This window comes from Protopterus annectens, chromosome 4.part0 (genome assembly GCF_019279795.1).
Source record: "Protopterus annectens isolate FY-2018-M chromosome 4.part0, PAN1.0, whole genome shotgun sequence".
In the NCBI taxonomy this organism is placed as follows: Eukaryota; Metazoa; Chordata; order Ceratodontiformes; family Protopteridae; genus Protopterus; species Protopterus annectens.
Window position 1 is genome coordinate 1,820,873,621 of NC_056733.1, and position 27,274 is coordinate 1,820,900,894.

Below are 27,274 nucleotides of genomic sequence, written 5' to 3' on the forward strand. Positions count from 1 at the left end.
CACCTCAAAAATCCAAATCCACCAAAACCACTAGAGCAAGCTGACTTAAACCTTAGCACGGATATAAATACAGGGACGTGCTGGAGGGATAGATTTATCACTCAGAGACTCCCTATGCTGTGGAATAAAATCCCGGTCCGTGTGAGGCAGAGCACCTCGCTGACTCTGTTCAAGAGAAATCTAGACCTGTGGATGGGAGATCGTAGGTTTACCCCGGGAATCATCTCTGGGTCACTGCTGGACAGAGGCACAACAAACTAATGGGCACAGTATTTTTTCATATAAGGGGTGGCGTAAGCCACAATAATTTGGGCTAGGCTTATAAATGCCTTAGGGCAGATAGCCTAGTATAAACCTATGAACCTATGAACCTATGAGATCCAAACATTTCACCACAATGCAGGAAAGATAAAGAAAATAAATTCAGTGGAATGGAATCCATATTATACAGACAGTTACTGAGTGTGATTCATGAAGGGTGTCACCTAATGGGAAAATACTTTTAGTACAGTAACAAGATTCAGTTTCACAGTTGTCTGACATGTTTTTTTTTTTTATTGTAAGATTTTATTCTTCTAGAATCGTAGGATATTTGCAACTGCGTTGATTTATTTCCAAGACGAAAATGTCCAAAGCAATGCTTCCTGTGAAATGTGTCTGTATGAGTACATGCACTAATAAGCAACACTGTTGCAGAACATATGACAAATAATTACCAGTGAAGGGAAAAAAGCATGTAGCAACAAACATAAAACAAAAGCAAACAAAAGAAAATACAATTGCCTAAGTTGGGATAAGCTTTCCACTAAGTTTTACAAAAAACAAGCACATACTAAATATGTAATTTCACTGCTACAAAGGCTGCAGGTCTGAGTTTGACTAGATAGCATCTCAGGCTGATGCTAAACCAGTCATTCAACTAATAGTCTCTGGGGGGGAGGGGAAGTACAAAACAACAAACTGTAAATTCTAAGCAGTTCCTATAATAAACATCCAACAGTGAAGTTTGTGAAATTTATCCTGCAGTATGCACACAAGCTTGTCTGAAAATTCTGACTCTGTGTGAATATGTGACTTACACTACACTAAAAGGTAAACAAAATAGTCTAGCAAGCAACTGATTTTAGAAACAAAATAATGCCCCTTTATAAGGATTGCATTACTGCTGTGCTTTCTAGAGTAGCAGCAGCAGTCTGGTCGTAAAATGTCTGAAAGGCTACTTTTCTGAATGGATAAAATGCACAGATTAGACCAATGAATGGCTCACATGGAAAGCTGTTGTCAGTAGAGCTGCAATTTGAGATGGAATGTGGCTAACTCCTTTGAAACTTCCTGCAGGCACACTTCCCCTACCCCCCTCAGCCACAGGTGAGCATGCCCAGAAAGGCAAACTTGAAAAGTAAACAAAGGCTGGATCAAAACAAAAAATCCCTGGGATTGTCCCTTTAACTGGATGCAGGGGTTGTCTGAGAATGAAAGTGACTGACACTGTCATTTGTTTAAAATAAGCTTTCAGTACATTCAGTATGCTGGCTTTGAGGAAGTAGTGTGCAATTTTTTTTCACTTTCTGTAACAGTTAAGCATCGCATTGCTCACAATAAGTAGCCGTCTGTGGTGGTCTGGGCAGGATGTATGTAACAGCAACTGATCATTGGCCGAGTGTTGCACTGAGTAGTGTTGCCATATAATAGCACTTGGTTGTTCTGTTGAGTTTTTTGCTGTTCATTCCTTCCATGTGCAGTCCTTTTCTTTTTGTGAATTTTATCAAAGTGCTTTAGTTTCTTCTCAGTAGTATAATATATGCCCCTGGCCATTTGTTCTTTTACGTTTCATCCCAATCTAATACCAGAGTGGCACACAGAAGACAGCTGTCTTTTTGAATGAGTAGGAATGCAGGCACTATTCACAGAAAGACTGGATATATTTCCTTACTCAAGATTTTTAGTTCATGCCATCATTATTAAGTCAAACATTAGTTAAAAAAATCGAAGATGAACCTCAGTGCATCTACAATTTTATGACTTCTGGGCTCCTAGGAGACTCCTATCCTAATTCAATTACTTCATCCAGACTTAAATTACAGTGGAATCTTGGCCATTTACAGAATGTTAAAAGCACTGGGGGAGTAAAAATTAAAATGAAGGTGTGGGGCCAGGATGAGGGGGAAAACAGAGGAGGGCACTGGGGGAGTATAGGGGAAACTAGTGGGTAACAGGGGACCCCATGGAGTGTTGATTCCAGCTAGACATCTAATGTGTATATAGGCAGTAAAGTGGCAGTAATGAGTGGGTTTGTACTGAAGCAGTCTGCCGATGAAAGTGAATAACCACATCTGTTTGATCATAGGTAAAGGTTATTGACATGCTGCAATATAGCCTCACCTAACTGTTTGGCTCCACCCATTCAGTTGCTTCCTGTAGCCCCCCCCCCCCTTTGAAGTCACCAGCCACCACTGGACACAGCAGGGAACAGAATCTACAAATGGCACCTGCATAAAGGATGGAATAAACTTTTCTCATCACAAGGCAAAAAAGCTGCACAGTGCAGAAGACAGAATCTACATACTCTAGAGTACAGAATTTGTACACAGGTTGATGCAGATGCTATAAGGCGAGACACATATGTTGCACACAGCAAGACACAAAATCTATGCAGATCTGGGTATAAAGTGTTTAAGTGGCAGACAAAATCTGTACACACCATGAGGAGCAAAATGTACACAAAGTAGGGTTAATATACTTCAAAGTAGAACACAATGGCTAGGATGGAAAAACAGTCCCAGCCATGAGTGCTAAGGCTACCTAAAATGCTCTGTTAGTGATTCAGAGACACATTAGATGCAATGAGGAAAGACTTCATTATCAGCTAATCTGCATGTCTCCGAATTGCTTAATGATTGCCACAAGTGATAACAAGCCTTTTTCTGCTGCACTTGTAGTAATGACCACTGACAGCCAGTGTATCATATTAGCACAGACACCATCTCTTTCATTTCCTCACAGATATACACATATGCAAACACAAAGAAATATAGATGGATGTACTGCCATACCTCTTAACTGTCCCTGGTTTTATAGAACATCCCCAATTTGTCACTGTCCCTTGTAAATCAGGGATGTCTACAGTCATTCAGTAATGCCAAACATTGAAGTTTTATTCTTCTTAGCATTCACTGAATGCAGCCTTCAGTGGTGTTTAGTTGTTGTTTCTTTCGGCTTTTCCCAGTTAGGGTTCGCCACAGTGGAACTCTGGTCTGCTAATGATTGGCAGTAGATTTTGACGTGCTGGCTTGCCGAGCCTAACACACAACCTTCAACGAAGGAACGCCCATTCACTCATGTCGCCACACAGAAGACGCTCTAACTGCGAATCAAACGGGCAATGTCTAACTGTGAGGTGACAACGCTACCGCTGCACCACCACCGCAGTCTTCAGTGGAGTTTAGTAATATTTAAAAATCTTCTTGGTGTTGTCTTTTGTCACCCACACCTTTGTCTTGTAAAGTTGTGGAAGACCCCCGTACCATTACAGTCAGTCAGTAATGCCAGATATTACAGTTTCACACTTCTTTGTGTCCATATTTTGTGCTGCAAAACCTGAGTTCTGTTAACTTTTATAGTGGTTTAGGGCAATATTAAAGACTGTCACTGTTGTCTAGTCTTCTCCTCATGCCATACCTCTCAACCTCTTAGTGCAGGAAATGAGAGCAAAGCCTGACATAATGGAGGGACAAAGGCCCAAATAGGGACACATTTTAAATATTGCCCTTATCAACTTAGAAAGTTGCTAGAATAACAGGATTTCTCTTTGCATGCATTTTCTGAAGGATATGAAGTCTGAAACCCAAATGTATGTCATTATATAGTGACTTCAATCCCCAAATCATCCCAATGATTTGCCAGATAGCCACAAATTTTATGAGGAGCAGACCAAAAAATTGAGGAAAAAATGTGGGCAGTCTGCAAAAATCTGGACAGTTGAGAGGTATGCCTCACACATCCTTCGTATTGAAAAACTGTTGTTTTACTCAGTTTTTAGGTTTTGCTTTTAATATTTAATTTTAATATTTAATATTTTCCCTGGTACTTTCCATATTATATCCACTGTTTGTTAATCTATGGAGAGTAAAGAGGTAGGCATGCCTCTCCCACACACATACACTCACAAATACTCTGTCCATACATTATATACATATACACCTCACCCGATTGCTGCACACAACTAAAACATTCACTCATATACACACACACAAACACACACACACACACAAATACAAACTCCAGTCTTACCAATCTCCTAACTGCCCCCACTGCGACTACACAAGAGACAAAACACGCACACGCACACACCTGACACCGCTTAACTCAAAATACACTCACATGTACAACCACACACATAAACACATTGTGCACACACACATCTGAAAATTAGTTATCTGCTAAACTCCTGATACTTACCTCTAATGCAGTCTCACCCACTGGAAGAGACGGGAAGGAGTTAGGCAGCTAAGCGGTTCTATGAATCACTCACCTGCTTATTGCAGGCATTTCAGGGGAAAGCGGATGGTTGATTAGCATAATGTCACCCCCGAATGCCTAATTAGCATTTACAGTAGGCCAGAGAGACAGCCCACCGCATAGCTGCACCTCTTCAAAAGCATTAGAAAAGGCTACTGTCAGCATTAAAAAGGGCGTATTGGTGGTGGAAACCTATCTGAATCCCAGCCAAAGATTCAGATTAAAATATTCAAAGTTTCAAAGAAACTTTATTGTGATTTAGGAAACACAAGTGCCACCTAAACAAGCTCTTTTACAGGAGAAAAACAAACACAAAAGACAGACATGATAGGTATTAAAGAATACACAATAACTATAGTACAAAAGTAAATATCTACGTAGCTGACACACATGCTTGTACACTATTTATATACACTGGACAACACTGACTACTAGATGATTAACACATGAAAAGAAAAGTACACTATACACAGAGGTGAGATTGGGTGATATTGCACATAAGGAAGTGATTGGAATTGCACTTGAATGACAATATATTAATTTTAGTATGCAATAAATAAATAGAATTACTGTATGGAAAAAAAAGGAAAAAAAATGAGAGTGTAACAATCTATTATAGTTTTGATACTTCCAGATTTATGTCTGCATTAATGAGTCGTACTGCAGTTGGATAAAAACTGTTCATGAATCTGGACGTCCTGCAGTGGATACTTCGTAACCTTCTACCAGATGCATGTTTAGTGACCCAGCCACAACACACTGGGTGAGAAGTGTCACTCAGTATTTTGTGGGACCTCTTTTTACATCTCAATTCAAAGAGCTTCTGTAAGGTAGGAAGACTAGTGTCCATGATCTTATTATTCTTTGCAGCTTCTTACTTTCTGCCTTTGTGCTGCTATTGAACCATACAGTGCATTTTCTGGTCATAAAGCTCTCAATGGCTCCTCTGTAGGGGGTATTTAGAGCAATCATAGAGAGTTTTGCTTTTCTAAGACTTCTCAGGAAGTGTAGTCACTGGATGGCTTTTTTAATTAGCTGGCCTGTGTTTGTACTCCAAGAAAGATCCTCTGATATGTGTCTACTCCTAGGAACTTTGTAGTTTGGACTCTCTCCACATTTTCACTGTTGATCTTGAGGGGCAGGTGCATGGCAGAGCTCTTCTGAAGTCAGTAATGATTTATTTTGTTTTCTTGACATTCAGGTCCAAATTGTTGTTATTGCACCATTCAATCAGGGAGCTGACCTCATTCCTATACCCACTTTTGTCACCACCATTTATGAGTCAGTGTAGTGTCATTTGCAAATTTGATGATGTGGTTGTTGCTAGCTTTCAAGATCAGTCATGGGTAAGGATTGTGAACAGTAGAGGACTCAGCACACTGAGTCACACTGACTTCTTAGGGACGAAAGCGCTTAACTTCCAAAAAAGTATTCTTGTTTTTATGGTCGTAATGTGTGCCTTGGATTTAACCACAACTGGAAGTTTTTTGTTTAAAGTAGAAATAGTTCTAAGAGTAATTTGCTCATTTATATTCTATTCAACAATTTCAAGTATAGGCAATATACGATAAACTATAATCTGTACTATACACCAATTAAACTTATGTGATTTCTGATAGTAGCTGACCAGGCACAGCAATAAAATAACCCATATAAACACATTCTATGCAACTCTGTTAAAGTAAAACTATTTAAACAGCATGCTGTTGAAATTATTAAAAAAGGAATCTTAGACTTAATAACTTCATGGGAAGCATGCATCTTTAACATCAAACGCAGAGGTATGTGTACCCCAAATTTTGTTCCGTTTGTGTCACTGTCATTAATAACAAAGTACTGTGTTGTGAAAAAATGGACTAATAGGAATGTGATTAGTTATAAAGAATGGATCAACAGCTACAATGTTCAAATTTTCACAGAAATCCATGAAAATACTCAAGTAAGAATCCACAGTTTGGGAGAAATGTGAGAACGTATCCGACAAACTGTAATTAAGGGGTTTACAATATGCTGTTTAGAAGGTAAAATATGCTAAGGCTTACAACAAATATTGCAATGACAAAAAGCAGCAATACCTGTCTTGCCTAGTTTATATGATGTAGTATCTCTTCAATCAATGTTATTTTGTCTATGAACCATAATGTTATACTGTTTGTAATTATTATTGCTGGGTTTTTATTTAAAAGTGTCTCATTATTTTTACTGATGAGTCTTGTCATAGCATGGTACATATCTGTTCATGCTAACTAGTAGGCTCGGACCATGCTAGGGCACAGGATGTAACAAATGGCAGGGCACAGAACCTGACTACTGTGTGCCACAAAAAGTGTACTGAACACTGTACCAAGTCTGTATGGCAGGCACAAAATCTCCACATGGCAGGTGACTACTTTTGGAAGATCTTGATGTCTATATACAACAAGACATAGAATCTGCATATGGTAGAACAGACATTCCATAAACAATCTGCAAATATCAGAGCCCAAAACATGTAAACAGAATAGCATAAAATCTGTTCAAAGAAGACATGGCATAATTGTGTCTTACATTCTCAGTGTCAAACCTTGACATTGCAGGGTACATAGATGGCTCATGATGACATATATAATCTGCAGATGATAGGTTTTCAATTATACTTCTAGTAGATACAAAACACAGATACAAAGTAATATTCAGAGTTTGTAAACAGCAAGTCACAGTATCTGCAAATAGTGGGTTAAGAATTTGTGCACAGATATCAAGTCTGTAAACTGTGTGGCTCAGATCTGCACATTGTAAGGTATATAATTTGCACATGGCAGGACACAAAATCAGTAAATAGCTTGGCACAATCTGCAGGTGGTAGATAAAGTACATGTACCTGCCATAAATGTGCATGTGAAAAGGTACAGATTCTACAAAAGGTGGGGTGAGGAACATAATTTGTGCATGATGGAGCAGAGAACCTCCATATGGCAGGACACATAACATACACATACTTAAGTATGGAATCTGTATAAAGCAGAGGAATGCATCTGCCTATGGCAAGGCTTAGAATCTGCACATAGTCACAATTTTTGGATGTCAGATTACAAAATTTGTTCATGACAGTGCACATAATCTCTTTAAGGTACTTTACAGAACATTTTGCCTAATTCACTAAGAATAAATGATTTATTTTTTGTTGGTGCCCTAGATATGGAAAAAAGTTATCACCAAAGATATTCCATTAGAATTCCAGATGGGGCAGTTTATTAAGAATACACATTTGCAAACTCTGCATACATGCATGATTGTTGGAAAGGGTCTCATTTTGCTATATGTGATCTTAGGACATCATTACCCCCCCCCCCAAAAAAAAAAAGGAAGAAGAAGAAGAAAAAAAGCTATCCCAAATGAACATGTTTCTGATTAGTCAAGATAAAATATTTAGTATGTGACTGGGGGATGGTTAATTCTTTGCTTACATATGGCACAGAATGCTAGCCCAGGATTCAGTAGTGTTTTTTGCCAGTAATGGACAGAAGTACCTATTGTCATATATCATGTGTGGAAGAGAACGGGGAATAAATAGCTATAGTATGGATCTGTGGAATTTTAAGAAACAGATTTGTTGTACCAGGTGCCCTCAATAATTTCAGTTTGTTTCCAGATTGCTTTATATGCAGAGACAGGGCAATAAGTCTGCTTTAAGCCCTGCCCCTAAGCAATGTTACTAATTTAGGCAATACTAACCCTCCATAAATTTTCTGCATAGTTATCCTGTATAGTGCTACCTAGGGCTTTTGTTGTGCCAGATTAATCTTCTGTTAAGTGATATGATTTAAGGTGAGAGGTGGTGGGTTAAAGAACTAAAGGAAAAGTATGATTTAAATTCTTTGAGGGATACTCTAGGTTTATAGAGCCCAGGTTCTAATTCACTTTTATTTTATTTTATTTTATTATTAAATATTTTTTTTAAATTAAGAGTCATATAAAATGGGTTTGAATCCCTGATTTTTCAAAATATGTTGAGGCTAAATGGGAAGAGTGTTCAGGAGTGTGACGACAGAAGTAATAAGTGATACTTAGCTATGTCTTTTGTCATGTCTGATTTTATAACATGGTAGGGTGCTTACAAAATTATGAAGTTAATATGTTTAGGGACCTCTTTTGGATTTAAAACAATACTAGCAAAAAGGGTCAGCACTGCATATCTGTTGCCTGCAGAAGAGAAGCTTTTGATATCAAACTGGCTCAAAGCCTAATGGTGTGAAATGTAAAATATAAACCAAATAAAACAGTAGACTGATAGTCAGCCCTGTCTTGCATGAGTGGCAAGGGGGATACAGGCAAAAGGTGTCTGCCAATCCTGACAAGAGTTTTAGAGCCACAGTAAATATTAAGTTAAAGGGCATATCTATTTATTAAGTTCAAAAATGAATTTCAGCATTTCTTGGAAAAGAAAGGACAATTTACAACAAAGACGTTTTCAGCATCTAACATAATTTTTGTTACTTTTCTTTCTCTCTGTGTCTGAAAACCAGAAGCACCACGGCAGCAAGTGTTACATCCATTTCTTCTCCCCACAGACACCTGATGGCAGATGCAAGAGCTAGCCAGGATGGGCAACCATACTGACAGCTACAGAGGCTATGTCCCCTGCAGTGCACATTCCTTCAATTTCTTCCTTGTCAGAGAAGTCGTTATCTCCGTAGCACAAGATTTGGCTTCATCACCCCAGACCAAGAATACTTGCATTTAATGATGAACAGTATTTTTTCCCAGGTAGGAGAGCAACATAACATGACCTTTCTCCCTGTAATCTGTCAGCAATGGCATAATGCATAACATACATTCTATTAAGCTTAACCACACACCCCATTGCAGTTTGACATCCATATGCTCCCACAGTACTGTTTGATGGCTTATGCATGCTAGTGTGCATGATCTGAAATGCAGTGATATTTTGATATAAATATACCCCTTGATGAGTGTGAGCATTTTGTTCCATCCTTCTGCATGATATGAAATGAGATTCCTTCTTTCTCTCTAGGATGGCAAACTGGCACTGACTACTTGCTTCCCATCCCTGGTCTCATAGCCGGCCTTAGGCATAGGCCAACTAGGTGGCAGCCTAGGGTGCCGCTGTAGTAGGGGCACTTTTCCAGTATTTATTTGGTGTAGGTAGACCAGGATGGGGGCACCAGGTGGTGTGGTGGGGGGGGTGTCGTGGAGCCCTTTTGCCTAGGGCACCAGTTGACCTAAGGCCACTCCTGCCTGGTCTGCTTCCGAAGTCCCCAGATCATTACTCAGTTCTTGGTCATCAGGGCCACAATCAGAACTTTAGGAATTTGTCCCTCAGTTCCAAGCAGCCAACCTTTTTTATTAGCATATCCCACATTTGTGTGCCTTGGATAGGGCACGATTGTCAATAATTAGGTTTTCCAAAATACTGTACTAGCCATTAAGGATGCAAGTATTTTCTAATCAAGCTTCAGCAAAAAAATGTTCTACAAGAAAATAGAATGGTTAGTCTTTGGTTGGTTTCACATTTACAGAGTTTATTTTTTAACCATTATTTACTTAATCTCCTCCCACCCCATATGAATATCAAGCAACTATCTTCTATAGGTCCATTTATTTCTTATGTCTCTCTGCCTCAGAGATGGAAGCCATAGCTGGGGCTCCCAGCCATCACCCAGCAGATTCTCTATGTTTCAATGTCTACCCATATCCCTTGGCTAGAAAGTACAGTGCAACACCCACAATGCTTTATCCAGTGCAACAGAATGCTTCTGCACACTCATGATTTTCACCTTGAGTACCTTCACACCTGCAATTCCAAATACAAGTGCTGAAATATCAGGCCTCTTCCTAGCTGGATCTCTTGTGGCTGGACTTCTCCAATAGCCGTCAAATGGGATGAGTGGGTTGTTGACAGCTGTTCACTCCTTTCCTTCCAGAGACTTTTCCTCCAGAGCCTGGGCTACTAGTCAGGTCTACTAAATATGTCCTTCTTTTCCTGGATGGAGGGTAGTTTTCCTGCTAAGGGTATCACTTATAGAAGCAGATGTAAGTGAAAGAAAAAGAACTGAGAAGTATTTGCTCACCTGCACTTGCAAGCCATTCAGACCAGAACCTTTATCTGAAAGAGTCACATTTAGAATTTCCAAATATTTCTTATTTCTTCTTCTTGAGTGATCCCAAAAATACTGTTGGGTTACAAAAAGAGAAGGCATAATTTACAGCATAAAATGTCATGGAAAGAAAATGTTGCTGATGGATGGCAGATGTATTAAAATGTTTACATAATTTATTTTGGAGAAGTAACTAGATGACATTGATGAAGCTATTTTATTTTTGCAATCAAGTTGATAGCAACTCATTTTCTTAAGCTGACTGCTAGGAATACATCTGACAGATTTGTATCTCTTTTCAGAGCATTTCTGGTTTAAGGTTTTCAGGGAAAAATCTATACCGTAGATTCAGAAAACCTACCGTGATGCTGGACCCTTATCTCAGAATGTTTCTGCATCATGCTAAGCCTTTCAATTCTTATAAAACACTACAGATAAGGTTTTCCCCTCACTGGAGCTTTACCACTAAGAGAGGACTTGCTGGAAAAGCCAGCCATTTATTCTCCCCAGGTCAAGCTTTTCTTGGCCAAGTGATTTAAAGTTTACTTTAGGAAGAAAAATAGACAATCTTCAAAATACAGTCATATATTCACTCTTGTTGGAGTACTTGTGCATGTAATTGCAGCAGAGCCATGGGGAGGTATCAAAGTGTATATGTGTGTGCGTATGTGTGTCTGCAAGGGCATGAATGAGGTTGAATGAATATGCATGTGCATGCTTTCCTGGGTAGTTGCATTAGTGGTTTAGGTAGGAAATGCCAAGTGTGTGTGTGTGTGTGTGTGTGTGTGTGTGTGTGTGTGTGTGTGTGTGTGTGCACGCGAGCGTGCATGCGTGCTGTGCATGGAGGTGTACAAACACCCAATAACAGACTGGCATTTAATCCAGAATTAATTTTTCTGTCTTGTAGCCAGTGAGTAATGGATTAAGCTCCTGCTGACCATGTTGATGAACTGTATGAAGGGGGTAAAGAGAGAATAAATTGATTAATTAGTTAATTAATTCCTTCATTCATTCAGTATTGAAATGCTCTTGCTCTGCTGTTTGCCATCGTTGCAGTATCCATAGATAGACTAGCAGAAAATTCAATGCTTCAGTTTTACTTCTACAGACTCTGGATGTGTATTCCTTTAATTTGTGGATGTTTATTTTCTTAACTGCCCCTTCAAAACTATTTTCAGTGTGCCTTACTAAAGGTAAATATACTTAGATTGTTGTTAGTCTACATTGTTCTTTTAGCCATTTGTGAAAGCTGATGTCTTTTATTCGCATGAGCTAAGTAACTTAGTTTTGGGAGCATTTAAGGAAATTAGTAAAGGAACCTAGTCATATAAACACAGTGGCAAAATTTACAAATCATAAAATAAGTAAATGTATTCCTGGGAAGCCATCAGTTTATCATGAATACATGTTAAGAGAGGCTTTGTAAAACATAACATTGGTCTGTGAGTGCATGGAATAAGAAACTTTAATCTAGACCTATACAAAATAACTTGTGATATTGTATTCAAGTCATTTTCCTAGGGTGGGATTTAAAAATAACCCTAAATGTATGTTCCTATCCCCTGTTGTCACAGTGTCTCTTCCAGAGGAATTGTGTAATTTTAACAGGAGAAAATTAACACTGGTTATAGTGACCTTAAATAAATATAAAAACTGTTTATTTTAATTTAGACCAATTATAAATTCCAAAACATCAGTAGCATTGTTGCCTCACAGCAAGAGGTTCTCCCGTTCGATTCTTGGCTGGAGTGCGGGGAGTGCCTTCTGTGTGGAGTCTGCATGTCCTCCTCATGGTTGGGTGGGGATTCAAAAGACATGCGTAAATAGGTGTGTCTTCGTTGAAGGTTGAACGTTGAGCTGGCACCTCGGCGTTCGTGAAAATCTACTGCCAATCATTAGCGGACTGGAGTTCTGTTGTGGCGACCCCTAACCGGGAAAAGCCGAAAGACAGACAACAACAATAACATGAATTCCAAAAGAGCTACATAATGCTAGTTACAGCAAACTCATGGAAATATATAAGTTGCTATTGTTAATTTAAAAGAGTTGTGTATTATTAAAACAGCTACAAATTTTCCTTTGGATTCTCGGTTGGAAGTGTTAATAGCTAATTGGAATTTTTGAATTGTTGATAATATGCTCCTCTTCAGTTTTCTTGGAGGCAGAAATATGCATAGATTTGTGAAGAGTTAGTTTTAATCAACATTTGATGTACATTAGAATCAATTTTGCATTACTGAAGGCATCTGAAATCAGGCTGATAATGCAATGTCCTTAGACTGTATCTTTTCAATGGGCTTGAATGTCTGTTAACATTTCTTATGACAAGTTGCAAGTCTGTTACCATGAATGTGAAAGGATTTAGGGATCATAAAAAGTGGCCTATGTTCCACTCCTTGTTAAATGATTTGAGCTCTGTTTAGTTTCTACAAGATCTTTAAATGGTAAAATAGGAAGCTAAATGGGCAAAATTGAGGTAATTCCCAGGCTGCTATGCGGCAGGTGACACATTGGTATTGAACTGGTGGTACAGATTACTGATTGTTGCAGCTTGTGGTCAGGGTTGTCCTTGTCATTGGTAAATTACAGGTGTGAATATGATCTTAAGTACATGTTCTGGACCAGATAAGTGTGAATTCCCTTTTATTTGCAAAATAAAGATTGTACTTCTGGCACTCAACAGAGATGTTGTAATTCAAGTTTTTGACAGAAATATGGTGGGAGACCTCCTGAAGGATCAATCTGGGAAAAAATGATTATGTACATTGTACATGATACCATTTTCAACAATGAGAGCCTTTTCCTCAAGCGTCTGTTCACAAACACTACCCTACTCACTTTGTTGACACCATCCTTGAAGAGGTTACAGTTAATAGACACAGCAAATACCCTCTAATTTTGCTGCATGGCTTTTGCCCAAATCCCAGTCCTTCCTCGAATGACAGCTTACGTTTTCCTCTACCAATTTCAGTAGATGCTGAGCCCATTCGTAATGTCATTTCCAGAAATTGGGATATTATTTCCAGTTGTCAAGACATAGGTAAGGTACTTGGCCCAGTTCCCTTGTTCAGTTATAAGAGATCTCAGTCCCTTAAATCAGTTTTTGATTTTGCTGGACAGAGAAATTTAACCACATCTCCCCTTTCAGTAGAAATGTTCAGTTGTGGCAAATGTATTTGTTCTTAATACATTGCCAGGGGTGGCAGTTTCACTTTACAAACCCCTAAGCGTGTCATTCATGTTTCAAATGCCTTTGACGGCAATTCCACCTACATAGTTTATCTTGCAGTTTGCAGCCAATGTGGTGCTTTCTATGTAGGCAAGACCATAAGAAAACTCAGTGACTGAATTAAGAGCATTACCAGGCTATTAGAAAGGGAGATGTAAAAATGTACTAGCAAAACATAAATTAACAAACCCCTTATGCTCTAATTTCAGATTTCTAGTGCTGGATAATGTTTTCTTGATATATAGTGATAGCAACCCCCAGCTAGAAGTGAAAGAGCTTAGATGGCAGGTTAAAACTGCAGGCTGACACACCCCTTGGCCTTAATGGAAATTTGAATGTCAAGAGTGAGTATCCTTAAGTGGTCACGATAGGGTTTTCCCCTCCCCCCTATCTTTTGTATTAACTATGCATTAGTTTGTTGTTCTTAAACTGAGTTCAACAGTTATTTCCTTGTATTTCTGATGAAGTTCGACTTTGCAATGTAAAGTGAACAAACAAAAGCGCTTAAATACCTTTTTTTGTTTTGCTGTTATGTGGATATTTCACTACTGTTTTTAATTGATTTTTGTTGGAGGATTGTGAATATTTCACTGCTGAAATTAAATCAATATTTTGCTGAATACTGGTGAAGTTATATTGATTATTTTTTGCTGTGAAACAAGTACCTGCAGCTTTCCTTCATTTCCAAAAGGTTTGTGTTTATATATATATATATATATATATATATATATATATATATATATATATATATATATATGTGTGTGTGTGTGTGTGTGTGTGTGTGTGTGTGTGCAGAATCTTTCGTCAAAGTGACTTTTTCATCAAGAGCGAAAAAGCCAGGACATTTGATCAAAAATCAGTGATCAAAAACTACCGGCTTTTTCAGCATGAGATCACAGTACAGTGATGATTGGGGCATATGCCTTTTCCCCACTGTAGTGTGATCTCAGAACTGATATATATTATTAGCAGGGGGTGTGCAGGGGGGGCTTGTCCCACTCCTCTCCTTCAAAAAAGTCTGTGTTTTTTTTTTTTATCCTTTACGGATTGATGTTTACATTTTCAATGGGAAGCAGTCGGTTACTGTAGGATCGACTACTTTCTTTTTTGATAAAAGGTTATGCTTCCATGTAAGATAGAATTTTCATGAATTTGAAAAGACATACTCTTAGACTATAGGGACTATGAAGATACAAAGCATGTTTTTTAAAGTGTGGATATTTGTAGGAAAAGAGATCAAAGTCATAACATAACTCTCAAGGAATGGATTAATATGCCCACAGAACCATGCACAAGGAAAGGCAAGTTTTCTACAACAAACCAGAAGGCAGCATAAGTCATGTATGCTGTAAACTGGGAGTAAAAATATCCTTTTCCCCTTGGTAACATGGCCTGAGCAGTTTCTTTTCTTTACTGAAAAGAAATTAAGACATCACATCATGAGTTATTCAGTCATATTGAAGTTACAAAATATGCAATAACCATAGATTGATGCAATTACAATGATAAATCTCAACCTGTGCCCTGCCAAGAATCTCATGAAGAAATATATGCATCATCAAACAGCTCAGTCTCATTTATTGTAAGATTATTTTTTTTGGAAATCATATAATTTGAGAGTTTTCTCATTGAATGTCAGCTCAGTGAATCAAAGTTATCGAACCTTACTAACATTTCAGTGAATTTTTAAATCTGCCATTTCAACTTTTAAATCTGCCTTTTATAGCTGATGACTTTTCAGAGAATGAAATGCATATGATACAGTGAACTGTGCATAGTTACCAAAATGGAAATACTAATGATAGACCAGCATGAAATTTAAAGACTGTAGAAGTTATTATGTCATTTCCAAAGATAAATTCCAATCAAAATGGTAAAGACACACTGTGTAAAATCAAAATATATCCTTACAATAGGGAAATTCCTTGCACTTCCTGTGTGGACAGCAGTGGCTCCTACCTCCTACTATGTAAATATTCTATGTTCTGAGGCCGAGTAAGCTCAAAGTTAAGGAAAAGTTTGGATTTCTCAGAAAAATACTTGCACTCCCTTCTCTTGAGGTACTCTGACCTTGTAATTTGAATATTTAATTACAGAAGTTATAGAACTCATACGCACACATGGGGGGTACAGATAGATTTGTTTCTGTCTAAAATTTTACTGAGTTTCTTAATGCAATGTTGTTAACCTTGCAGCATTTGGCACATATTGGTTAATTGAAATCAGTGAAATGGGACTTGGTGACTTGGGCTTTAGGGAAGTTGCATCCTATTATATTCACTTGTAAAGTTATTTTCTGAATTTGTATAATTCAATCACAGAGGCAATGCCATGTTGTTGTTTTTGTAATGAGCAAATGACCAATAATTGTGATAATCAAATCCATCCATCCACAACCTCTTGTTTCCATTTCTACACGTGCGGTCAGGGTGTCACTTCAATGGTGACAATCATCTAGAGCCAAGGTTTACACCACTGGGTGGCTAGCGCTGTTGCGGTAGTTTTTCCACATCACACACTCATATGCACACTCACACCTATGGCCAATTTAGAGTGTCCAATCCAACTACTGCATGTCTTTGTAATGTGGGAGGAAACCAGAGCACCAACAGAAAACCCACATGAACACAGAGAGTACATGCAGACTCCACATACAAGGTACCCCAGCACAGAATCAAACCGGGGACCTCTTGCTGTGAGGTGACAATGTTATCTGCTGTGCCACTGTAATCAAAGTACATATGAAAAAAAGTCTTACAGCTTTTAAAGTCTTGCAAATAATGCTGTAGTAGGCAACAGTGTAAGGTTCTGAATATGTCTGGAATAGAAGTTACTCTAATGCACAATACGTTACATTAAAACTCAAAGAAGCAGCAATTCCACATGTTGGCTAGTATCAGAGAATAACAGTCCCTCAGAATCATCCACTGTAGTACCAGACAGCATTATCACAAATACAAAAGGAACCTCTTTTCTCAGGAAAATTATAAATGTTATATTTAAAATCTGTTAACTCACTTACACTTATATGGTGTAGAATGTTGCACTTCTTACAGCCTACAAACATCCTTGCATTCCAGAGCATTTTCTTAAAATTAACTTAAATAGCGTTAGATAATCATAGTTTTTCTACTGTGGGACATCTTAGAGTAACAATCTTAGTGCCATTTTATTAATAACTCCTTGCTTTTTCTAATACTGCCTATTATAAGCTGGTAAATCACGTAGTTAAAGAAGTCAGACCCAAGAAAGTTCTGAATGCCATAAAGAGCTATGATTGTTAACTGGAAGTGTACAAAAAGGTGATATAGGCTTGAATGAGTATAACTGAATGAGTTTGAAAGCACAGCACTTCCTAAATGTGAAATAACCATTTAATGATATTGTATACCACTGTCAGAAATCTATGGTAACCAGGTAGCTGACTGAAAGGTTGAACTGGTGTTGATAGAGGTGTAGTTTTGGGGTTTTACGCAGTTTTCCCTTTTCCCACTGTTCTCTGATCTTGGAGTTGGTTTATAAAAGTAACAAAAAAGAACATTTAGGATACAGCCTCCGTGGGGGGGGGTGCTTGACCCCCTGCAAAAGCAATCACTTTCTGTATTTTACTGCAGATGTGACTGAATTTGCAGTCAACAGATTTCTGTTGTTGACGTGAGTGTCACAATGTCGCATTTTGAGTTTATGCATTCCACTTATTTGAATACATGATAAAATGCTGGCATGTCTCTCAACTTCTAAGGATTAACATCATAACTCCAACTTTTAAAATTCAAAGCAAGGGGTCAAAAAAAGAGAAGTATTTTTTCAGAACAGAAAATCTTCAACTTCTACATCCTATGCAGCTCCTGGTAAGGTATCTTTCTATAGTTAAGTATGCACCCATAAATAGTTCTGACATCATTAAGAAAATCAAAAAATCTGTGGGGAGCAACACTAAACCTAATGGCAAAAATCAAAATGCTATGTCTAAATCATAGCAGTTGAGAGGCATCACCTTCCCAAAATGTGTAATATTTTCACTCATTGGAGTAGTAAATATATGAGTCATGCAGATAAACATAACTCTCAAGCTCTTAAAACAAGAAATCTGGACAAAGACTAAAATAACATGGGGACAAAGGTACAGAAAGAGAAATGAGAGCATTTATGACTTAGAAAATGTTACAAAGATAATCAGTTTATTGATAAACTCACAAGATCTTCTAACTCAGATACATTTGGAGTTCTCTAAGTCCAGTATACATTTATCCAAAGATTCTTGGATTTTTAGAAAATATTTAATTCTGTAGTGTTAATTTTAGGCATTGCTTATTTCAAACACCATACAATGTTATTTAAAGAATGTCCCCCTCTCAGCATTTTACTGGTATGGAGTATAAAATGTTCAGGTAGCTTTTAAGAAAGTTTTTGATACAGTAACAGTCATTTAAATGTAGGCGACACAGCGACCACAAAGATCCACTGCATCCTGGGAACTGAAGGTTGCAGAATGCTAGAATCTGTAGTTCAAATTTTGCTTTTGGTGATTCAGTTTTGTGTCAATGATTGTACATACTTCCTTCAAATGCTGTCGACTGCAATGATAAGAGGAATGCAAGCACTAGATTGAATAGTCACAATTCACAACAACAACTGACAATTTTCTAGGACTGCACCTGAAGAGAAAAATAGGACTCTGAGTATTGTAATGTTACAGCTTTATCCAACCACAACCTCTTCTTCCCATTTTTACACATGAGGTCTAGGTGTCAGTTTAACTAGTGACTAGAGCTAATGTTCAAAGTGCTGGGCAGCTAGCCCTGCTGCAGTTGTTCTTCCATGCCACACATACACACACTCACAGCTTTTGCCAATTTAGAGTGTCCAATATGACTACTGAATGTCTTTAGAATGTGGTAGGAAACCAGAGCACCCAGAGAAAACCCACACAAATGCAGGGACGACATGCAGAATCCACACAGAAGGCACCTCAGCCGAGAACTGAACCAGAGAATCAGCTGTGCTGCTATTTTATGAAGGACTGATATTACATCTTCCTAAAAGTTAACAAATATACAGTTCTGAATTGTATTAAAATAGACTGTTGATAACCTTTTTTACATATACAATTGCAAATTGTATTTTTCAGGGATTAACAAAAGTATCAAGCAAAATGAGAAGGAAGGCAGGACATCAAAGTCTTTGAGCCACATACTACACTACCATATCTACAGTGGTTGATATGAAGCACCAGATACAGTTCTCTTAACTCATACCAACATACTATGAAGAGAGTTTGCCTTATGCCTCACACAAGCTTTACATGTTGTGGTAGCAGGGCAGGAAACAACTGGTTGAAGGCCTTGTTCCCTACACTATAAAAAAGTAAAGCAACACGTGGCTAAAAACGTTTTGCATCATGCTATACATCCCAAAGAGGTGAAATCATATGTAGGGAAGGTAAGTGGAAAAAATATACCACATGCTTCCAGAAGTTAGTTACTTTGGCTCATATGCACTTGTGAATATTCTGCTTGCCACCGAACCACACATAACTTATAGCCAATCTCCTAAATGTAGTAAATACATTTAAAAATAATTACAAATGATCACTTAACTTTTAAAATGAATATACCAATGTCCAGCAGGTGACGTTAATATAAATAATGTACCCAGGTTCTGAGAACCAGTATTTTTAAGATCTTAAGGACCTATATGTTAGATGTCTCACTACTTCACCACTAGTGCCATGTAAGGTTGAAAATCATTAGTAAAATGATGAGTTCTGGTAACTGGTAACTTCTCTAGTATTTTTTTCTTAACCATCATGAAATTCTTGACTTCAGATACACAATCACATATTCTAGTGCAGGAATACAGACTGTCTGGAAGTGTTAAAGAGCTATGAAGATTGCCGAAAAGCACAAAAGAGACTGAATTGAGACAAATGCTGAGGAACATAAAGAGATAGTGAGGAGCTAAAAACATTTGTGACAGGTATCCCTCCCCACCTCATCTCTCCAATACACATATCCTGACATTCTCATTCTGCTTATTTTTCATACATTACTTATTTTTAGACGCTGACCAGTTTGACTCTCAGCTAGAGCATCGTCTGCATGGAGACATGCGTGAATGGGCGTACCTTCGTTGAAGGTTGTGCATTAGGGCTGACAACTCAGCACGTAAAAATCAACTGCCAATAATTAGTGGACCAGAGTTCCGCTGTGGCAACCCCTAACTTGGAAAAGCCGAAAGACACAACAACAACAACTTATTTTTAAAGATATGTGAAGATGAATATGGTTGACATTAAGTGTGACATAAAAAAACAAAATGCCCTTCTCCATGGATCATGAACCCAGTGCCTACTAAGTAAATCCTGGATCATGGACTTGCTCCCATGCATTCAACACATCAGGCAACAAGTGCCCTTCAGCACTCGTCATTTCCGTAGCAGGTATGGGTTTTACAGGATCGGGTTGCTAGCCCAATGCCCAACCCTCTTCAGAGGATGTACCACACACTCGCACCTAGGGACAATTTAGAGTGTCCAATCCACCTACTGCATGTCTTTGTAATGTGGGAGAAAACAGGAGCACCCGGAGGAAACCCACATGAATGCAGGGAGGACATGCAGACTCTGCACAGAAGGCACCCCAGTCGAGAATTGAACCGGAGAATGTCTTGCTGTGAGGCAACAATGCAAACTGCTGCACCACTGCGCCATCCACTTTGTTAGTTAAGAAAGTATACTCTGCTGTACCTTGAGGATGTCCTTTAGTAGAAGTCATCTGAGGCAGCAGAGAAAAATTGTGCAAAGTCTTAAAACATACAAGTGACAAGTAAGGTTCATACAAAATAAAGATCAGTCATAAGTTATGAAAAAGTGTGTGGCCATAATGAAAGCAACTTGATACGCTTGTTAAAAAGATAAAACATGTGGTCCTCTTTTGTTATAAATATAGGTTGTAAAAATAGAATCCTTGAGAAAAATGCCACAAGGAAAAGTCTGTGTTCATAACAAATGTTACCTGATAACATGTAGTTCATAAGTAATGTTACCAGATACACATATAGTTACCAGATACACATATAGTTCATAACGAATGTTACCAGATGCACATGTAGTTCATAAGGAATATTACCTGATACACATGTAGCTCATAAGGAATATTACCTGATACACATGTTGTTCATGAGGAATGTTACCTGATACACGTAGAATAATAAAATATGCTGTCTTCTTTAATGATAAGCAACGGCTGTTAAGACAGGATCCTTGACAAAAGCATCAAATGGATGTTTAACATGTATGAGACTTCAGTGAACTGTATCACAAAATTCTACAACATATGGTAATTTACTTTTGCTTCAGAAAAAGGGAGTTTAAGATGTGTGTCCTCTTTCTTTAACATACTGTTTCATTTAGCATGTTGGTCATATAGTGTGGTTTTCAATGTACTAGACAGCTTCAAAAATCATGTGATGGGGAGAGTCAGAAAATTGCATGAAGGGACAAATCAACCCTGAAAATAGGGGCATATCTCCAAAAGAAGGGACATCTTAAACCAGACCTTAAAATAGATAGTTCCTCCAAAAGGTAACCGTTTGAAATGTCAAGATCAGCTAAAGTGAGTCCTGAAACACTAACTTAATGGCTGAAAAAAACAGACTTACATATACTTATTCCATGATGGACATTTCTTGGAATACTCCCTTTTCTCTGAGGTATGGCAGCCTCTGAGTTGGTATATATAAATTTAAGGGGTGCAGGGAGCTTCCCCCAAAAGAAGCTGAAAGGAGAAGAGACTTGTTTGAGATTATAGTTTTGGTATTTTTTTTCAACGTGTTGGCACTTGGCATTTTGGGTGCCATTAATTCAATAGGGAGCCCCTCCAAAATAGGGACAGTTGAGAGGTCTGATTTCCTTCCTTGTACTTAAACCAGGTAAAAAGTAAGATTCTCCCATGGCTTCTATGCCTACGTCTGCTTCTTTATTGAACCTAGACTACAAACACTGCATTGGGTTCTAGGCCAACAAACTAATTCCCTTCCTACCTATGGTCTGCCAGTCTATGTTCCACCTGAGTCATTGCTGTCCTACATCTTATCCCACCGGAGTCATTGCTGTCCTACATCTTATCCCAGATAAGAGACATGGAGACCTAGGTCATCCATGTCTGTGTACCATCAATAAGGCATGCAAGTTCAAAGAAGTGTTATTAAGGCTGCACCCCTTATATTAGTGCTGAAAAGAAAGCTTTTTATGTTGATTCCACCAAACATTTTTCCCATATACTGATTAATAGAAAGAAAGCTTAAAATGCAACCCTTAAGCTATCAGTCTAATCTGGATAATCCATTTTAGAAACCAAGTATTTAGCTTATTTTGTTACTTTGACTCAGTATTTAAGGATATGAAAAGTATTACAGAATGATCATCTGACCTAAAATCTTGTGCCTTCTTAATCTTTTTATAGTAGCCACATTAGACTTTTGTTCTGGGTCAATATAGCATAGTCTTTGAGCAGTGGAAAAGGAAATCTATCATTACTTTCATCCAGCTACTAAATGGAAGTGATATAGCCACCATTCTGGAGCTACTTCTCCAGCTAAGCATCTGTAGAGATCTAGCCATACTTGCAAGTTAGGTACTATATCTAGATCAAAGCCTATGTTACCACTATTGCCCAAAAGCTAGGTACTATATCTGTATCAACGTGATGCAGGCAAAAACCTATAGTACTATACTACCAGAAGTTAGGCACCATTTCTATACCAAAGTGATGTATGGCAAAGCCTATGGTGCCACCATAACAGCACGTTAAGTATTATATCTGTGCCAAAGTGATTCTGTCCAACACCTATGGTACTATTACTGAATTTTCAATGATTTATGATCATCTCAGGGAATAGATAACATCTGCCCTCTGCTTAGTATATCATAAACTTACAATCATGATCATTATCAAGGATTTGTATTGGTCAATATCTTACATATTTATCAGTGTAGAGTGCTCCAAGCAATAGCAAAGATGTGGGTGGAGGTAACAAATGTACTGTTGTAAACACCCTATGGATGAAGTAATTTATAGGAAAAAAATAAATTAAATGTACTCAGAACTGATTAAAATCAATGAAACATTGAAGGATTATATCAAATCAAATAACAAAAGCTTAAAAAAAATAGAAGCATTAACTGGCTATTCAGATGAACTGATAAAACTGTAAAATCAGTGGCTGAAATAAAGACAAGGCTTGTTAAGTATGAGACTTCTCAGGAAGAGCTGTTTCAAAAATTGGTAGAGTTAGAAGACAGAGCACATAGAGAAAACCTGAGATTTTCTGCTATATCAGAAAAACTGGAAGGAACAGATTGTATTAATTTTAAGGAAGCACAATTAAGCAACTGGGCTAATATTCCACAGCAGGATTTCTTAACTGAAAGGGAACATCAAATGTATGCTCCAAACCTGGCCATGAGAAAGCAGGCAAGACCTATATTAGTAAAGATGCAATCATACCAGCAGAAGGATCTACTTTTAAATACCTTTAATTTCAGAATCCCAAAGACCAAAATACTGAGACAGGAATGCCAAAATCGCACAATACTGAAACTTTAAAACACTGACACCAATAATATTGAACACAAATGGGCAAACCTTACATACAACCCCCTACACCAAGGCAGTACTATACAAAAACAACATGGTATGCTTCCAAAAACAGCAAAGAACTCTGTACACAAATTACATAACTACTCACTTACCTTCCTTCTGCAAACCAGACTATCTAAAACCCACCATCAGATGATCTGATGACGTCTCTGTGTATGAGATGAAAGAGCTTATGATTTTGTGTTTTTTACAATAAAACAGCCATTTAACTCCATTTTTTTAGCCAAGTCGTGTTTTTTTTTTTTTTTTGTGGCTATAATACAAAAAGATGTTAAACAACCCATCAGCCTCAGCTTCATATATAACCTCAAATATAAGAAGAAAAAATTATGTATGGCCAATACATCCAAATGTAAACAACAAAACCACACCGGAGTGTCTAAGTAACTGCACAAAAGTCTTTCTTTTAAGTGTACTCAAACTTTAATAATGCTGCTTTTCATCCCAAAGGACATTAACGTAGAATTCTCCCTCTCTGTGTTTATTAGAAGTACAACATGAAGCTCCAAAGGTGCTTTGCTGTGGTAGCAGCTGATATATTAGCAGAGTTGTGTTTTACTTCCAATAAACACAGAGAGGAAAAACTCAATTTTAAAGTCCTTTTGGGATGAAAAGTTATTAAAGTTTGAGTATGCTTAAAAGAAAGACTTATGTGCTGTTTCTTAGATACTCCAGTGGGGTTTTGTAGTTTACTTCCTATATAACCATTTCAATTTTAAACCACGATTATAAAGTCCTTATGTATATACTAGCTAAAATAATGGCAAAGGTGTTGCCAAAACTGATAGATATGGATTAATGTGATTTTGTGGAGGGGAGGTAAACTTTGGACAACATTAATAGAGCAATGATGATGCAGAGGGAAGCAGAATATAAGAAAATACCACTGCAGTTTGTGAGAAAGAGAAGGCATTTGACAGAATAAGCTGTTTTTTATGATTAGGGCAATGAAACCATTTCCATTCCATGATACAATAATAAGGTTAATTAACAGGATATATGAAGGATCAAAGTTAACAATTAAAGTGGGGGGTTCCTCTCTGTTAAGCTGTGTCTGAACAGAGGAAGAAGGCAGAGGTGTCCCCTTTTGCTTTAGTTATTTAATTTTGACTTAGAGCCATTGGCAAAGCAAATAAGGGACTCAGAAATCCAAGGATATAATTGGTATGGTAATCAAGAAAATTTGGCTTAATTTACAGATTATATTATTTTATACCTGATAAATCCAGAAAAGGCATATCTCATTGCTGTGGAACATTTTGAGATGGTTTCAAGTCTTTTCAGGATATAAAATTAATGAAGATAAACAAAGGCTATAGCCATAGTTTACGTATCCACACATGACTTTGTTTACCAATACCCATATTTATGGGGACATGATAAGATGAAGTATTTAGTCATAAAGATGAAAAAGGCTTCTATTATGACAGCTAAGGATATGTGGGAAGAGACTAAACAGAAGGTAATACAAAACTGAGAAACGTGAAACTCTAGATTTTGGATATGGATAGTAAAATGCAAGCAGTGAAAATGTTTTTAGTCCCTTTAGTTTTATATACAGGTCAGACATAATTTTATCAGACAGAGGAGATGTTGTGGACAATAATTAATAAAGAGTTGAAGGAATTTATCTGGGAGGGCAAGGGACAAGTTGATCCTTCCAATATAACAAGGTATATTTTATAAGGGCTATTTTAGAGCTACACATTTAAGGCTCATATACATAACACAAGCAGAAGGTTATAATTCAAAATGGAAAGGAGGAGATTCAAGAAATAGAGAGAGAAGGATTTTGGATGCAGATATGTAAGGAGAATAATAACCATGCAGAATATCACATTATATTCATAATGTAGCAGAAAGTGCTCTAAAAACTAAGCCGACACTAAAACTGAGAAAGGAGATTTTGCCAGTTGGAATGACTGCAAGTAGGGCTACAGGGAATAGACAAGAGGGGGCTGGAATTTACTTGAGAAAACTGGCAAGGGAACCAAGATATTGGGAACAAATTACTGGGGCGGGGGTAGTAAACTGGAATGATATCAAAAATACATTTGGACTGCAGCCTGCAGACTGCCTTCCTTTCCAGCGACTGATATCAGAGTATAGGCAAAGAAAAAGGGATAGGGGAATCCATAGTGAAAGACTTGATCTGGTAGAGTTTTTAGTTGAATCTAGAATGGAAGCTGTTAAAAAGGGGATAATTAGTAAGGTTTATAAAATTGCACAATAACTGTAAGAATCAATCAGAGGAAGTTAAGAAAGACTGCAAAGAGAGATTAGATAATCAATCCACAAGGGAATAATGGGAGGGCATATGTATGGCTCCCAAGTACGCAACAAAGTCTAGAAGGTTTAGGACTTTTGTTTGGAAGTGTCTGCATAAGTATTTTTATACTCCAAGTAGATCTGAAAAAAAATTTCCTCATTTAGATTGCAAATGTTAGAAGTGTGATAGGGAAAGGGCGGCCACAGTGGTGCAGTGGTTAGCATTGCTGCCTCACAGCAACAGGTTCTCTGGTTCGATTCTCAGCTGGGGTGCCTTCTGTGTGGAGTCTGCATGTCCTCGCATGGGTTTCCTCTGAGTGCTCCGGTTTCTTCCCACATCCCAAAGACATGCAGTAGGTGGAGTAGACACTCTAAATTGGCCCTAGGTGTGAGTGTGTGCATGTGTGTGCCTTCTGTGGAAGGTTGGGTGCCGGGCTGGCAACTCGACACTATAAAACTCCACTGCCAATCATGAGCAGACAAATGATCTGCTGTGGCGACCCCTAACTGGGAAAAGCCGAAAGAAGAAGAAGAGGTGTGATAGGGAAGAAGGAGGTAACTGTGAACATGTGTTTTGGGAGTACAATGAGTTGGTAGATTTTAAAAATTCTGTACTGAGTACTCTGACAGAAACACTGGGTGAGCAAATGGCTGTAAATAAGTAAATGATTCTTTTGAGCTGGGATAAAAGATCTGAATTCCCTAGACATAGTAAGGTCTTGTTAAGTTTAATTCTAGTGGCTGCCAATAACACAATTACTAGAGAATGGAAATCAAAATAGACTGGATGTGAAGTACTGAAAATTGCAACCGAGATAAAAGAGCTGGAAGTAGAATCATTAGAAAAGGGAAGGAGGATCAAAATATAAACAGACTGGATCTGATGTACTGAAAATTGCAACCGAGATAAAAGAGCTGGAAGTAGAATCATTAGAAAAGGGAAGGAGGAAAATTACACAGTAAAATGGAAATTGTGGGAACAATACTTGCAGAATAATGTTTTGGAGGAGTAGTGAGGTTTAAGGGAAGGCAGGAACTGAACAATTTATGTAATGTTGGACTGATGATAATTAAAAAAAACAGCATGTGTGATGAACTGGAACCATGTTGCCTATGTCTTATGCGATAATTTAATAAAGATGTTAAAAAAGGTAGTAAGGCATGCAAATGCAAAGTTGGAGAGTGGACTGTGATTAGGAATCAAAAGCAGAAGAAAGGTTTTGTTAGGTACATTAGGGAATGCAGAGTAAAATATTACAAAAAGCAAAGAAGTAATACAGCAAGCCGAAGGATGTGGTATTTTTGCCTTACTATTTAGGAAAATGGCTAGTGATGCCCTCCCCCTGCAAAATGAGTAAACTTACATCAAGTTACTGTAATTTACTGATGTGGCAAAGTCCTGATTCAGTAACTCTGTTTAAGTGATGTGTGGTTCACCAAAGTGTAATTTAGCCACTAGCCAGGAACCCCATTGTTTGTTAAAATTAAAAATAGTGTAT